Source organism: Stylophora pistillata, chromosome 10 (assembly GCF_964205215.1).
Source record: "Stylophora pistillata chromosome 10, jaStyPist1.2, whole genome shotgun sequence".
Taxonomy (NCBI): Eukaryota; Metazoa; Cnidaria; class Anthozoa; order Scleractinia; family Pocilloporidae; genus Stylophora; species Stylophora pistillata.
The window spans coordinates 21,022,590-21,036,500 of NC_142528.1; the positions used below are offsets into that span (position 1 = coordinate 21,022,590).

Genomic DNA, 13,911 nt, shown 5'->3' on the forward strand with positions numbered 1-13,911 from the left:
TGTGGAGTAAGTAATGAAGTCCTATGGCCAAGAATGTTAGGGATGATTACTGTAACGATAAGCCGTCTGACTTCGTGAATCATTCAATTTCGTCCCACAGCAGGTGCTCTCGAGGCTAAGCCCTCTGAGGAAGTTTTTCTGCTGCTGTACAAAATACAGTTTTTGAAGAGTTTAACGTGTGTGTTTGAATTACACCCGTAACCACTGATACGCGACAGGGAATTGACAACCATAACAATGGTGACGATGAAATTCATATAACACATTCACAGAGAGGGACGCGAAATCCTTTTCTCAAAATTTTGCTCCGGCGCTCTCAGTGTCGGAGACTATCATTATGAATGATTATTTCGTTCCCTGATTGATTTCAGAGACTGCAACATGAATGAAATATAAGAAGTTTCCAGAAGCTCATCTCTCGACCCAACAATGAATTGATTAATTGCTTCTCTGTGCATTTTGTTTCCTAATGTATATTTTTCAGCCAAACAGCTTCTAAAACTATGCAACCACCATGGTACTGGCCATGATACTTTACTGAGTTTTCAAAAATCAGTCGAAGAGCTTTGAAATTTTATAGGCGCCCTTGTTAAGGTATGAAAATTTATATTTAACAATTATTCGCCGAAGGCGAGGTGAATATCGTCGAACAATCCACGAGACGAAGTCGAGGGGATTATTCGACAATATTCACCGAACCTGAGGCGAATAACTATTTTAGTATAATTTCAGAGCTGAACAACAGAGAAATTTCTAAAATCATAACATTTTAGTAGCATTTGTTAACATTTTATTACAACATTTTATATAAACTGCGTGGAGCGGTTTATATAGCGTCATATAAGGAACCGCTCGACCAATCAGATTGCTGGAAACTCTTTGCTCAGCTCTGAAACTATACTTAGTTCTTTTATTCACCTGCTGAGTGACAATTTATATTTGAGACGATGATGGACGTTATTTTTAGTTTAAAACTACTGCTATAAGGTTTACAGGAGAACCTTCTCAGCTTTTTAAAAACGGATAACGATGCTTTAAAGCTCTCTCCAAAATCAAATACAATTGGGGAAAACATCGGTATCACTGTTTCAAAGACTTTAATGAGTTAGAGAGAACTGTAAGAAACTCAGTAACTTTGCCAATTTTTAAGAAGTGTTTCTTTTCTGTTTTTTGTAATTGTTTTTTTTTTAATTAATCTTTGCAGTCTATATGTCAATCATTTTTATATTTCGATTTTAGCTAAAATTTTTTATATTTTAATTGTATTTTTATATAATACACAGCTAGTATTTAGGACCTCTATGTAAACCACTATTGTGATGGAGCTTCCTAATAAAAGATTGTTATTATTATGATAAGAATAAAAAATTAAAAATCAAGCTCTAACCTATTTGATTTTACTTACTATTAGAGTATATATAAATATGTTCTTACTTTGTAAATTCGAAATGAAATAAAAGAGAAAATGATAATGTTATGTAAAATAACGAATATTGAAGAATGCCATAAAAAACACCGTCTTTGTTCTTCAAGTCTTTATTTTCCTCGAAAATTAAGTCAAAAGCAAACCGCTGTTCGGTACATTCACAAAACGGCATTGCTGTGTGCATTTGAGTTCTTATTCTCCCGGTGAACTGAAGCAGATATGCTGTCATGTAGGCTCTGGTCTCGTGTTTGTTGCCCAGTTATCGTTTGCTTTGTTTGGGGGACATTTACAGAGAATAATTCGTCAAGACTCAACGATACAAATCTTCGGAAAAGTAAGTTTTCCCTTGCAATAAATTGCCAAAATGAAAAATAACAGAGAAAATAGACTCTTATGTCAAGTATATCGACTTCCCTCTCTCGTTAATGCTAAAAATGAGCTTTCTTTTCTCTGACTATTTCAAAAATAAGTAAATTTCCCTTATTTCTCAACAGATCCACAAAACACCATCGATTTCCAATTCAGTTTACCGACGAAAGGGATTTTCGCCACAGCCACGTTATTCAGCTTCCTGATGTCGATGATAGGCAATTCTCCTGTGGTTTGCATCATAGCCGAGCAGCAGTCCTTGAAAACATCAACCAATTATCTCATAATGAACTTGGCTGTTTGTGATATTTGATCACTGCGCTCCTGACACCAAATTTCGTCAAAAGAATTTTTCTTGGAGGCAAATGGTTTGGCGGTGTTATGGGAAGCGTCACTTGTAAAATTGTGGAATACAGAAACTCTGTTACACTTTATTGTTCTCTTTTAAACCTAGTTACTATCGCAGTTGATCGATGTCTTGCGGTCACTCAACCACTATCTTACAAGCTGTCATCAAAATGGCTGGTAAAAATTTCAATTCCTGTCATGTGGTTGATTTCGCTTTCATTACCCATAGCAAGTGTGTCTGACACACAATTATTATTCTACGACGGTAATGTGTGGCCAACATTTGAAGACATAAGAGATCAAGGCTGTGTGGAATTGTACATGATATTAGCTACTATAATCGGCTCATTTATCGCATTAATCACGCTCTATTCAGTGATTTCTTATCGACTTTGGAGAAGAAACATTTCTGGTGACATGCCCAGCAATCAAAAGGAACTTGTTATTCGTACAGCACGAAAGGTCACCATTTTAATGATATTAGTTGTAGTCGTCTTTTTTTGTTTCATGGGCACCAGCTTTTGTCTTTCTCCTAATCTTCGAATTTGGAAACGCTGATCCAACGTTTGGAGCAACTGTAATGCAATACCCGTTTTTGTCTGCTTTAAGTTACTGGCTCAATTGTAACAGCAGCGCCCCTTACTGTATTTCGTATTTATTGAAAGTTTCCGTCAAGGCTTGAGATCGGCCTGTTCAAGATGTCGGGTTCCTCGATTCTCAACGCATAAAAGGAGGTTTTGGAACAGGCCAGCTTTGGACGTCATCAATAAGGAAGAAGGAAACGTTGAGTTCACCGCGTACTCCAGGTACAGTTCCTGAGCGGGATTGCTTCCATTTAAGTGTAAAACGTCTTAATTTAGTTGTGTAATTTGAAAAAGAGTATGAAAGAAGATTTTTCAGGCTTCAGATAACTTAGATAATTGATGCCCTTATATGGTATTTTGTACCAATAGATATATAGGTTGAAATAATGAGCCATGTAAATACCGCTCCTTCTATGCTTAAAGAGAAGAATTCTTTGAAAAAAATGTTCACATGTTGTAAGTATCCGAGACAGAATGTTTCATTCTGCAATTTTCGATAGTGTCGAGAGTAATCCAGAATTATTTCTGTATTACTTTACTCCTTAATTTTCAACACGGTTACCATTGCCATCGATCGATTTCTTGCAGTCACTCAACCATTGACATACAAAGTATTAACAAAATGGTTGGTAAAATCAGGAATTCCTCTCTTATGGTTGAGCCGGTTCATGTTTGCTATCACTGGAGGTGGCACTAATAATACAATTTGGGAATGATGAAGCATCATGTAGAAGAAGTCGTTTTGCAATGAACTCCGGAGTTATTAGAATTTTTGGTCATCTCCTGATGAATTTAACTGCCCTTTATTCTGTAATTTGTAATCGTCTTTGGAGGACAAGCATTCTTTGCGAAGTGTCCAAAAGTCGCTAAGCATTTGCTATTCGAATACCACGGAAGGTCACTATTTTAATGATCTCTATGGTGACTGTGTTTTTCCTTTGTCTCAATTTTTATGACTACACTTGCAGCTCCAATTGACATTAGTAACCCGTGTTTGAATTTCTTAATTATAGAAAGCTTCCGTCAGGGTCTAAAATTATTTTGTTCAAACTGTCGACCTCCTCATTGGCTATGAATGTGTAGGTTTGGACGAAAGTATAAAATAGGAAAATAATAATAATAATAATCATCATCATCATCATCATCATTATCATCAAACTTTATTAACACTCAAAACAAATAACTATTTACAAGTTAAAAATAAAAAACCACCTAATAGTAGTTCCGATTTCAATTAAAATCCTATTTACAATCTAATCCTTTTCATCATCATCATCAATATTATTATTGTCGATGCTAAAATAAAATGCGTCTTTATTGCTCAAGAGATAAAATTACACTAGCCCTAAAATATAATCATAATAATTTAATAAATTCACAAAAAAGTAGAAACAAAAAAAAAGTATATATAAAACATGGTAAAATTCACAAAACTACGTTGGGCAGGCGATAGTGTTGTCGAGGGAGAAGTCCAAGTTGATGATATCGAGGGTTCTCCTGATGGATCGTGATCCTCTCAGGCACAGCAAAGCTGAACGAATGAGCGCAAATGACACCTTGGCTCTAATCCTTGACATGGTGCTTGCATAGCTCTCTCCCTTCTTATTTGATACTAACTCAGCTAAACGTTTATGGTATATTTTGCATTCTGTGCCCATTCCACCTGTTGTACTAAATATTAAAGGCGTGAAAGTTCCTTGTTCGACCTCCATGACCCTGTTGGCATACTGGCGTTTCTTCTCACTCTCATGCTGCCTGTAAATTTGCTCGGGAGTCTTTTCACGGTAGGATTCTGCATTTGGGTGGCATACCCGAACATCAAAGAATGCAGATCTCTGTCGCTCCCAGAAACCTCGGGCGTGTATGTCGAGACGGGCGTCGGGGGCTCTGTTCGCACCCGTATTCAATGTCTCCCCAGTTATCTACTGAAGAATCGGCTCCACTTCGACATCACTAGATACTATGCGTAGCAGGTCAGCTTCTAGATCTCGAAGCTCGTTGTGATGTTGAATCACAAAACCACCCCTCCTGCAGATCATTGCATGGTCAACGTCAAAGAAATCTCCGCATACGCAGGTCTTCGGTAGATCGGAGATTTTCCAGCCATATCTAATCTTGATGGCGTCTCTAAATTCTCGCTTGTTTAGATTGTAGCCCAGATCCTTCACGGGTATAACAGTTAGCCAGCTCGAAGCGCCCTTTTCCGATGTTAGCTCTACCGCTCTCATAGATCTTGGTGTTAGGCTGTTCTCGACCAACTCTTGTGTCTCTTTTAGGAGCTCATTTTTCTTAGCTTGTGCATGTAATTTTGTAGAGCGCGTGTCTGCCGCATCCGGAGGTACATGGTCTTGAGTCACAATGCGTGTCACCAGGGGTTTTGTGACAGTGACTGATGCCTCGTATTCTATAGATGACAATTGTGTCGGTTTTGCGAGGCTCAGTCCCCCCATGCGTACTGGGAGTGCAAGGAGCCCGCAATCATCGTTAGTAACTGGATAGTCTGTAATGGCGGGAATCAATATTTCAGTTAGCGAACGCTCAAGTGGCTTCAGTAAGTCGGTGATATCGGAGAGTGTCCGTAAAAAGTAGGTCCAGCGGTGACTAGACCAAACATAAAGGCGGCGTAGCTCGCCTGAGGCTGGGATATAGCGAATTCTGCAAGCTTGCTGACTAGGCGAACCCAGTCCTCGACTTTCTCTCCAACATATTCTTCCAGGAATGCCCTGGATCCGATGACTGCCCCAAGGTGCCTGTAGCCTTCAGATGTAATGTTAATCTTAGTATCAGTGAAAATCTTTTTATAATAATATCAATAATAATAATAATAATAACAACTTTTTTTAAAGAGGGTAACACATGACAGTAGTTCAACTGATGAACTAGTGGCCCTCGATCCTAAAAGTATCATAACTAGTGTTAAAATGTATAAAATGTATGTAAAATGAATTCGAAGATTATAAACAGGTCTATAAGAATGCAAGCTTAAAACTATATAAAACAAGATATCCCACATGGGTCGGGTTAAAATAAAATACGCCGTTTGGGTCGCCCGGTTTCGTGATTGAAACGAGGGCAGACGGGATTTAATTTACTATCGCATTCGGATTAAAATGTTCTACTTCATCGTAGCTCGTTAGGAAATGTCTGTGAAGGGCCTTTCTGAAAGAATGAACTGTTGTCGCCTCTTTTTCAGGTTAACAGGTAGCTGGTTCCACAGCCTTGTCGCAGATACGCTGAAGGTCCTCCCTCCCTCGGTTTCGCGATTGAAACGACGGCAGGCGAGGTTTAATTTACTATAACGACCTGGCTCCGGCCGAATTGTTCAAAGAGCAGATAACGCTATCCAACGGATAAATCGCTATCCAGCGGATAAGTGTTACCAAAACGTACTGCACTATCCATCGGATAGAGATTTATCCAGTGTGTAGCGTTATCCATCCTTCGAACAACCAGGGCCAGTTCGTGAGTGTAGGTCTGCATTAAATTTAAGTATATCGTACATATATACAGGACAGCTTCCAAGTAAACGCTTGAAAACTAAAACGCTCTTATTTAACTTGACTTCGTCATAAAAAAGAAGCCACTCTAATTTCTTAAAGAGTTTCACGTTGCATTCTGTGATACCCCCAGTTCGCAAATTGCACCTCTTCACTAGTAGAACATAAATTTGAAATTGTACAATCAGTTTTATATGTCTGCGAACCCGAGTTTACTTCAATAAAAATAGAATTAAAGTCGTTCATGATTTCTTGTTGAGGTCAATGAAGTATCTGGTTTAGCATTTTGGTTTTGTCTGTTTAAATGAAAAAGGGCTAGCTATTCCAGAAAGGTATTTGTGTGAGAGATTAACTACTAAGAAAAAGGAATTGTTCCTTTTACAGAAAGGAAATGAACTCAGACTTAAGTCGACGAGCAGATGAATTTGGCGTCAGAATGTAACAGTAACTGTAAAGATTGCAAGTCCAAAATCAGCAAATGCTTGCCATGTCAAAAGAGACAAGAACATAAGTTAAAAATAAGCGATATCATTTACATTTTGCAACGATGGAAATAGGGTTTAGTAGAACATGGATGTTTACTAATTGTGAGCTATCGTGTATGTGTGTTATGCTCACTTGATCTACTAAAACGCTTGCTAAGTTTGTAATATGATGAGATGTATTGTAATATAAGTAGGGTATTCCTGTAACTAAGAATGTTGGCGATGATTCCTGTGACGATAGGTCATATGATTTTTCGAACCAATCAATTTCGTCTCAGCCCATGAACACTCGATGCAGATGCTGATGTTCTTTAGATGATCTTGCTGTGTAAAATACAACTTTTGGAAGTTCAACGTTTGTGCCGTCTTTTGAACTACACCCTTAACTAGAATACACGTCAGGGAATTCAATCATTTAACAATAGGAACAATCTCGGTGACAATAAATTTCATGTATATGTGCACGATCCTTCGCAGTAAAGCACTATTTAAGCAATAGTGAAAATCAGACCTGAAAAAAATTCAGGCCTGTACGGGATTCGAACCACTGACCTCTGCGATACTAGTGCAGCGCTTTACCAATTGAGCTAACAAGCCAACTGGGAGCAGGCCATCAAATTAATTCGACATAAACCCGTAGATGATAAATCAAACAACAAATATATATGAAATACATAAATATGAACTGAGGTTATGAAACGTATATGTGCACGATCCTTCGCAGTAAAGCACTATTTAAGCAATAGTGAAAATCAGACCTGAAAAAAATTCAGGCCTGTACGGGATTCGAATTAATTTGTCGAATAATTTGATGGCCTGCTCCCAGTTGGCTTGTTAGCTCAATTGGTAAAGCGCTGCACTAGTATCGCAGAGGTCAGTGGTTCGAATCCCGTACAGGCCTGAATTTTTTTCAGGTCTGATTTTCACTATTGCTTAAATAGTGCTTTACTGCGAAGGATCGTGCACATATACGTTTCATAACCGCAGTTCATATATATGTATTTCATATATATTTGTTGTTTAATAAATTTCATATAACACATATTCACTTTAAAATACAGGAAATCCTTTCTTCAAAATTTCTGCTCGGGCGTTCTGCAAGAAGCTTGGGTAAAAATTTTGAGGAAGTACTATTTAGCTCCTGCTTTCATTCTCTTGCGTCGTAGACGGACTGATCCAAACGAAAATGCTAAAAATAGACGATTAAAGGAGGAATTTTAAATTTTCTGACATAAATTTTCTATTGAAAAGAGCTTGGAAAGCTACATGTCTAAATAAAAGGATATTTTACGGAAGGTCAGTTTTCGACCAAATATTAGACTATTTGTGAAAAAAAAAAATCGTGGCTTGTATGATGCGGCGTTTCGTCTCGGCCAAGAGACCAGATCAGTGACATGTAGATGGAATAAGTTTACTTTGGCAATATCTCTGCAGTGAGGCCTTAGTGAGTCATGATCGTAATAAATTTCAGTTCTTTTTTAGTTGCATCTATTTGGGACTTTTCAATCAATTCTTTTTCCTCGATCTTTTGAACGTTGGGGTATCCTCAAAAAGGCAGTTTTTAAAGGTTTTTTTTTTTAGCAAACTGCTCAGTTTTTACATTGTTTCTAGTCGTAGTGGAGTAGGAGCTTCTTTGTTGGTAAATTTGATAGCAGTTTCGCAACGGATGTCTTAAATGCTAGTGGCATGACTATTTTAAGGGTATCAGGAAAGTAGGAGAATCAGCCAAAATTCCACTGGCGATTCTTAAAAGAACTTTCCAACGCCAATATCAGCAGTACCTCAGATCTAAGATAGTGCATCCGTGGGTAGAATAAATTGGCTCGAACAGGTTTGAGCCCTGCAGAGAACTTCTTTTTAAGCCTCCTTTATTATTAAGGTTTGAAAACCTGCATATATCCCATATTTATCACTAGCTGGCTGGGAGGTAATTGAATGTTGAGATAATGATTGACTTCTTTCTTAATTTAAATTATTGTTATGAGGTTTATAGGAGAACCCCTTGAACTTCATAAAAATGTATTAGAATGAAAAAATTTAAATCTAGTTCTGACCTATTTGAATATATTTATTGTCAGAGTATCTGTAGAGATTTTCGTACTTTATAGATCCGGAATGGAATAAAAGAGAAAATGATAACGTTCTGTGTAAAATAATTAATATTCAAGACTGCAATAAATTTTCTTCTCTTTGTTCTTCAAGTCCATCGATATTTTCCTAGAAATGTAAATAAACAGTATACCGTCAAAAGCAAACCACTGTTCGGTTAACCAGAAGGACAAATCATACAAAAACGGCATTGCTGTGTTCGTTTGAGTTCTCATTCTCCCGGTAAGCTAAAGCAATATGCTGACACATAAAATGCGGTTTCGTGTTGTTTGCCCAGTTCTAGTGTGCTATGTGTGGGCGACATTTGCAGAGGACAATTCAACCAAGCCTCAACGATACAAATCTAAGGAAAAGTAAGTTATCAAAACGTCTATTCCCCTTGTACTCTTGCAGCGGACAGATATAGGAATATAGAGATAGAAATATTTAATACAGCGAGGAAGACTGAGTTGCATCCGATTCCATTGAAACTTTTAATGTAGCTTCACTTTAAGAGTGAACATTTTGGGTAGAACGTCACCGTTCTGAAAGATTATTTTGTATGTGTTTTCATTATAAACAATCCCTGCCGGCCCTGCAGCGAAAAACAGATGCTTCTTTTGTTTATCAAAAATTCACTCATTTCAAGCTGTCAAAGACCTACGACGCTTATAGTTTACACGACTTGAGCCGAAAGTATCCCCCGACATATCATCAGATTTTTACTTCAAAATAATTCTGGAGATTATACATTAGGAACATGCTCATTATCCCAAGGAAGGGAAGCGCGCAGTCATTGTTCTTTTCCAGTCGTTAAAGTTTTAAGAGCAGTAATAAGTGATAGACTGCCAATGTTTTTTTTTTTAATTACATAACGGAAGGTGGAAAATGTAATTTCCTGTGAGTCCCGTTAATTGCATGTTATTTCTTTTACTTTTTTTTTTTTCCTATAACTTATTTTGGATAGGCAAACACCATAAGAAACGATTTTTGGAAAAACGAAATTTTTTAAATGAGGATTGGGTGTTAAGTTTATAGCTGTCCATGATCTCATTTCATCGGTACTTCCTCTTTTATTTGCAGAAGATAATTATATGAAAAACTATTGTGCATTACTTTTTAATTGGTCTAAATTAATTAGTCATGAGAAAATAATGGACTCTTATGTCGAATTTACATATGAATCTCTCTCGTTAATGTCAAATATGAGCTTGCTTTTCCCTCACTGATTAATAAAAAATGCATGAATTTTCCTCGTTTCTCAACAGATCGACAAAGCACCATCGACTTCCAATTCAGTTTACCAACGACAATGATTTTCGCCACAGCCCCAGTATTTAGCTTCCTGATATCTTTGCCAGGCAACTCTCTTGTGATTTGCATCATAGCCAAGCAAAACTCCTTGAAAACATCAACCAATTGTCTCATAAGGAACCTGGCTGCTTTTGATATTTTGACCACGGTACTCCTGACACCAATTATCATCAAAATAACTTTTCTTGGAGACAAATGGTTTGGTGGTGTTATGGGAAGCGTCACTTGTAAAATGGTGGAATACGTAAAGTCTGTTACACTGTACTGTTCTCTTTTAAATCTGGTTGCTATCGCACTTGATCGATGTCTTGCTGTCACTCGACCACTATCTTACAAGCTGTCATCCAAATGGTTGGTAAAAATATCAATTCCTGTCATGTGGTTGATTTCACTCACTTTTGTTATCTATAGGAAGTTTGTCGAACACACAAATACTATCACACAAACACTATACCATGACGGTGATGTGTGGCCGAGATGTGAAGAGAAAAGATATCGAGACTCTACTGACTTGTACTTGATAACAACTACTATATTCAGCTCATTCGTCGCAATGATTACGCTTTATTCAGTGATTTGTTATCGACTTTAGAAAAGAAACATTCCTGGTGACATGCCCAGCAATCAAAAGGAACTCTCTATTCTTACAGCACGCAAGGTCACTATTTTAATAATATCAATTGTAGTTGTCTTTTTTGTTTCATGAGCGCCAGCTTTTGTTTTTCTCATAATCTTCGAATTTGGAAACGCTGGTCCGATGTTTGGAGCAACTGTAATGCAATACTCCTATTTATCAACTTTGAGTTACTGGCTAATTTGTAACAACAGCGCCTGTAATCCTATATTGTATTTCATATTTATTGAAAGTTTCCGTAAAGGCTTGAGATCGGCCTGTTCAAGATGTAGGGTTCCTCGATTCTCACTGCTTAAAAGGAGGCTCGAAGCTAGACAAGAATCCACGGAGAGTAGGCCAGCTTTAGACATCGTCAATCAGGAAGAAGGAAACATTGAATTGAAGGCACACTCCAGATACGCTTCATGAGTGGGAGTGTCCTCCTTTACGTACAAAACGTTTATAAGTCAGCTCCGTGGTCAGTAAAAGAGTATGGAAGAAGACCTTTCAGGCCTCAGATGACCTTTGAATGTTGTCCTTCATGATCAGTGGTATTTGTTACAATAAATAGGTTGAAAATGTGAGCCGTGTAAACACCACTCCTCCTTTTCTTTTCAAAGGGAAGAATGTTTGATTCAGTTAAAAAAAATTGTTCACAGCTTATAAATTTTCGAGACAGAATGTTTTATTGAGTCTCCAGTAACTTGCACCAATTTTCAACGGAGTGTCGAAAGTAATCCCGAATCAGCTTTGTTGTTGCTCCTCTTCGCTCTGTGATTGGTCCAGAAATCTTGCTCCACTGACTCAACCGATCCTGATTAGATGTAAAAGAAAAACCAATCACGGCTAGATCGTTAGCGTTCTTCCGCGCTGTAGGCTATTTGGTTGGGTTTTTTTTTTAGTTCTCATTAGCTTTTTAAATTTTCCTCTTTTCCTCTAATTGTTCGTTGTGATTTCTTAGGTTTTGATTTTACGACCCTCAATGATAATTCGGATGCTCTAACCACTGAGCTACTGGAGACTCTATGGTGAGCAGGGGTCAATTTGTGGGCCTCGACTGGAACCGCATCGCGCGGCTACACAGCCGAGTATTGGTAAGCACCTGTGAAAACTCACTAACAGCATCACGCTGTCACATTAAGGCATATCAAGATGCGGCCAACCAACCTATAAATAACTCTTTCTTCTTTCACAACGAACAATTAGAGGAAAAGAGAAAAATTTAAAAAGCTAATGAGAACTAAGAAAAAAACCAACCAAATAGCCTACAGCGCGGAAGAACGCGAGAGATCTAGCCGTGATTGGTTTTTCAATGATAATAAACATAATAATAATTATAATATTCATTAACTTGATTAATTCAAATCCACCTATGATTTCCTGGCAGATACCAATTGGAGTATTTTGATCTGCGCTTTACATGCTAAAAGTTTCTTAATGTAATCAAGAACACAACCTTTTACGTCGAAGTAACATCTTAAACTCTTTGCAAGATACAACTGGCAGCCAGCGAAGGCAACGAAAAAAGAGGAGTTACTCGACATTATCTTGGTTATTCAAAAATTAGTTTGGCAGCTGCATTCTGGACTATTTGTAGTTTATCCAACTAATAAGCTGGCCAAAAAGAATACTATTGCAATAATCAATATGACTTGATATAAGAAGACTTTCTTGATAAATTGTTCTTATTCTTCTTATCTTATACCGATAGTTATTCCTCTTCTAAGAAAATAACTCTTCTTTGTTTCAACAAACGAAACATATTGACCTCACGTCCACTTGGATGATTTAATTTTTGTTTTTCTGCTTAAAATTTAACCAAAATAAAGTTGCAGGTCGTGGAAAGGAGAACTTAATAAGCACCTCCCTCGATCGAGCGCTCTCTTTCAAATAAGCGCCCTCCCCCCCTTATCATCGCTTTGAGGAAATACTGAACGGAGAAAAAAATAATAGCGTCCTAATATCACTGTAACTCGGCTCCCCGTTTCGTTAACATGCTCATAAAGTTGCTTTTACTCTCCTTTTTCGCTCTTACGGCTAAATAGAAAAATATTAAATATCAATATCAATACTGGTTTATCAATTACTGTCGATCAGTGACAAATCGCTTTTTTCCTTTTAAAAGTCGAGAAGTGATGACATTCAAAATATTTGACGAGGTTACCGGTGATTCGCAGCAAAGGCTCCACGAGCTCCTCCCATCAAGGAAAGTTTGCGCCTAATCAAATCGCTCAGGAATTCGCGAAAGCGAGTTTCTTTCAGCAAGAGTTTCATCGTGAACTCAGCGTATAGCTTGTGTATATTACTGCCTTCTGCATTTCATTTACTGTAATTAACAACCATCCACAACTAACCACCGACACTGAGGTGAATAGTTGTTTTAGTATATACTAAAACAGTGAGATAATATACGCCACCAAAAATTGATTTTAATTCATACATTCCAAGATTTTCTCGCGCGGAAAGGACCCGCGCGGCTCGAATCGCAGTAAGTGATTTTTTGTTGTAAAAATTGCCGTCTCGTCTTCTCGCTGACAGATAAAATTCCTGAAGACATTTGTTTAGCTCTGGTGCCGACATTTCTTCAAACGATGTTGAGTCTTTCTGTATTTGAAACCATTCTGTAAAAAACATCATTCAACTTTGATTTTCAAGTGAACAAGTAAGGTTACGCAAGATTAATTTGCATTTGTAAACAAAACATTCCTCATTGGTTTTATCGATAAACTCCGAGTAAAAACACGGCCAAACCAAATTTAGTCGCTTTCTTTGTGTTTTCAGGGACTGCTTCGTCATTAATTTGAGTGATTTCTTCGCTTGTTGCGGATGCAAACTGGGAAGCCATTTTTCCCCGAGTTGCTCGTAGGTAAATAGCAAAGGATATTCGGAGTTTGACCAGCCAATCAGAGCGCGCCTTCAACGCTATCCACTATTTTAGTATATACTAACATCTATTATACATTTTTATACATACATTTTTAGATACTCTATTGTTGCTGGCGAGCCCTTCAATAGCGAGAATTTGTCGGCTGTAAGATCGGAGACATGCGCAGTCGATTGCGTTTTTTATATCCAGGGTACTTTTGATCACATATAATGCACGTGGAAATATCGATCGATTTCGAGCAATAGCTGTGTACAGCCGTCCTATCTATCTATCTTTCTATCTATCCATTTCCTTATTGGC

The 13,911-nt window shown here is 37.6% G+C and overlaps 2 pseudogenes; one reads left to right on the plus strand and one right to left on the minus strand.

Moving 5' to 3' along the window:
• The first annotated feature begins 2,341 nt into the window (after positions 1 to 2,341).
• LOC148722202 (uncharacterized) lies at positions 2,342 to 3,841 on the plus strand (annotated as a pseudogene).
• A 212-nt stretch (positions 3,842 to 4,053) lies between these two features.
• On the minus strand, positions 4,054 to 10,180 carry LOC148722203 (uncharacterized; annotated as a pseudogene).
• Between the last annotated feature and the right edge of the window lie 3,731 nt (positions 10,181 to 13,911).